At 48.4% G+C, this 2,930-nt stretch overlaps 1 non-coding gene across 1 annotated transcript; it reads left to right on the forward strand.

Moving 5' to 3' along the window:
- The first annotated feature begins 2,230 nt into the window (after nt 1-2,230).
- Trnaa-cgc (transfer RNA alanine (anticodon CGC)) lies at nt 2,231-2,303 on the forward strand. Its single transcript has one exon. It is a non-coding gene; the product is annotated as a tRNA-Ala (tRNA).
- Nucleotides 2,304-2,930: the final 627 nt, after the last annotated feature.

Consider the following 2,930-nt stretch of genomic DNA (forward strand, 5'->3'; position numbering starts at 1 on the left):
CAGTTGGACCAGCGTTCGTGCTGGACGTGCAGACCGCGTGAGACGACGCTTCATCCAGTCCCAAACATGCTCAATGGGGGACAGATCCGGAGATCTTGCTGGCCAGGGTAGTTGACTTACACCTTCTAGAGCACGTTGGGTGGCACGGGATGCATGCGGACGTGCATTGTCCTGTTGGAACAGCAAGTTCCCTTGCCGGTCTAGGAATGGTAGAACGATGGGTTCGATGACGGTTTGGATGTACCGTGAACTATTCAGTGTCCCCTCGACGATCACCAGTGGTGTACGGACAGTGTAGGAGATCGCTCCCCACACCATGATGCCGGGTGTTGGCCCTGTGTGCCTCGGTCGTATGCAGTCCTGATTGTGGCGCTCACCTGCACGGCGCCAAACACGCATACGACCATCATTGGCACCAAGGCAGAAGCGACTCTCATCGCTGAAGACGACACGTCTCCATTCGTCCCTCCATTCACGCCTGTCGCGACACCACTGGAGGCGGGCTGCACGATGTTGGGGCGTGAGCGGAAGACGGCCTAACGGTGTGCGGGACCGTAGCCCAGCTTCATGGAGACGGTTGCGAATGGTCCTCGCCGATACCCCAGGAGCAACAGTGTCCCTAATTTGCTGGGAAGTGGCGGTGCGGTCCCCTACGGCACTGCGTAGGATCCTACGGTCTTGGCGTGCATCCGTGCGTCGCTGCGGTCCGGTCCCAGGTCGACGGGCACGTGCACCTTCCGCCGACCACTGGCGACAACATCGATGTACTGTGGAGACCTCACGCCCCACGTGTTGAGCAATTCGGCGGTACGTCCACCCGGCCTCCCGCATGCCCACTATACGCCTCGCTCAAAGTCCGTCAACTGCACATACGGTTCACGTCCACGCTGTCGCGGCATGCTACCAGTGTTAAAGACTGCGATGGAGCTCCGTATGCCACGGCAAACTGGCTGACACTGACGGCGGCGGTGCACAAATGCTGCGCAGCTAGCGCCATTCGACGGCCAACACCGCGGTTCCTGGTGTGTCCGCTGTGCCGTGCGTGTGATCATTGCTTGTACAGCCCTCTCGCAGTGTCCGGAGCAAGTATGGTGGGTCTGACACACCGGTGTCAATGTGTTGTTTTTCCATTTCCAGGAGTGTAATTTAGTAGAAACAGTATTCTGGATCTCACAAATTACAATTTTAGTTGAAATTCATGATTTTCTGGTTTCTATCTTAAAAATTAAGGAAGCAAGATAGATTAAATAGGCGAACAAATAAAGATAGGATGTTTAAATTTACGTAGAAGGGAGATCCGCTATAATCATAAAGATGTGAGAAGTTTCAACTGAATAACTATAAATCTATAGCGATATTGTATCTCCAAAGGGCAAGTTCAGAGCTCGCCTACTGGCTGTAGTGTAATTAAATTAATTATCTCGCCCAAAATATTTGACTTAGCCATGTCATTACTTTTATTATGATTACTTACTTGTGTGCCGATTGCACAATTGAACTGAAAGCTTCATCCGCCATCAGCAAAGGAAGCAATGATTTATTCGATAACTTAAAGTGGTGCATTATTAGCCCAGCAGCTAGTCGGGAGAGCAGATTTGATCAGGCGTTCCCTTAGCCGCCCGCACCGCGGCTTTATATGTAAGAACGCTGCGCGAGAGAAGGAAGGCCCCAGTTCTCTCCAGACGCTGATTAGCGCACCACCTGTTCTGGGAATCGCGTCGCGTCGGTATCGTTGATATAAGCAGCCTCGGATGCAGTAATATGTTACTCGGGATACGCGTAACCATGAAATCGTTTTCGAGTGAAGTGTTAATTTTGGGATGACGTTAATGATCTATCTTTAGTTTGCGTATGTCGTATTTTCACGTGCCGCCGCAGGACAGACATTCTACCATTATTTAGCGTGGTGTTTGATGAATATTATCATCAAACCATCATCAGACCATTGGCTCCCTTGGGTTGGTAGGTGGAGCTCTCCTTGCTGCTGTGCACCAATGGGTCTGATGATGGTTTTATAGAAAAAACCGAAACCGGTTACTCATTGAAACAGACATAACGTGATCAAGACTGAATTTTAATCAAAATATAACAATTAATTGATCACTGTATTCCAAAAATGTTTACCAAAATTATCATCAAATTATGGCGAGCATTCACTTAAACATTTTAATTTGAACAGTTATAGTAGCATCAGTGCATTAGACTCTGAACTGCTCTGCTAGTTGGACCGAGCGAGGTGGCGCAGTGGTTAGCGCACTGGACTCGCATTCGGGAGGACGACGGTTCAATCCCGTCTCCGGCCATCCTGATTTAGGTTTTCCGTGATTTCCCTAAATCGCTTCAGGCAAATGCCGGGATGGTTCCTCTGAAAGGGCACTGCCGATTTCCTTCCCCATCCTTCCCTAACCCGAGCTTGCGCTCCGTCTCTAATGACCTCGTTGTCGACGGGACGTTAAACACTAATCTCCTCCTCCTCCTCCTCCTCTAGTAGTTGGATTGTGAGGATTCTTTTTGGTCTGTGACTTTCAGAATATAGTGAACATTTTAGAGAGAATGGTTTTTGATTATGAATCCCAGACAATCTCCTTATTCCTCAGAGCTTTAAGCTGTAGCTATAAATGTATTTCTCAGATGAAGTGGGCACTAGGAATTCTAATTATAGGCTTCACGTTTTGCTAATCGTTTTCTGGTTGCCAATATTGTAGTTAGAGAGCCAGTGTTGAGAATGGCAAACAACAGCATTAAATAAATAATAGGAACATTAACAATTAATCCAGCCACCTCCCCACAGTAGGACATGTTCTGCGGCATCAAGGGATCATCAATTTAGTATTGGAGGGTAAAAATCGTAGATGGAGACCAAGAGATGAATACACCAAGCAGATTCAGAAGGATGTAGGTTGCAGTAGGTACTGAGAGATGAAGAAGCT

Source organism: Schistocerca nitens, chromosome 7 (genome assembly GCF_023898315.1).
Source record: "Schistocerca nitens isolate TAMUIC-IGC-003100 chromosome 7, iqSchNite1.1, whole genome shotgun sequence".
In the NCBI taxonomy this organism is placed as follows: Eukaryota; Metazoa; Arthropoda; class Insecta; order Orthoptera; family Acrididae; genus Schistocerca; species Schistocerca nitens.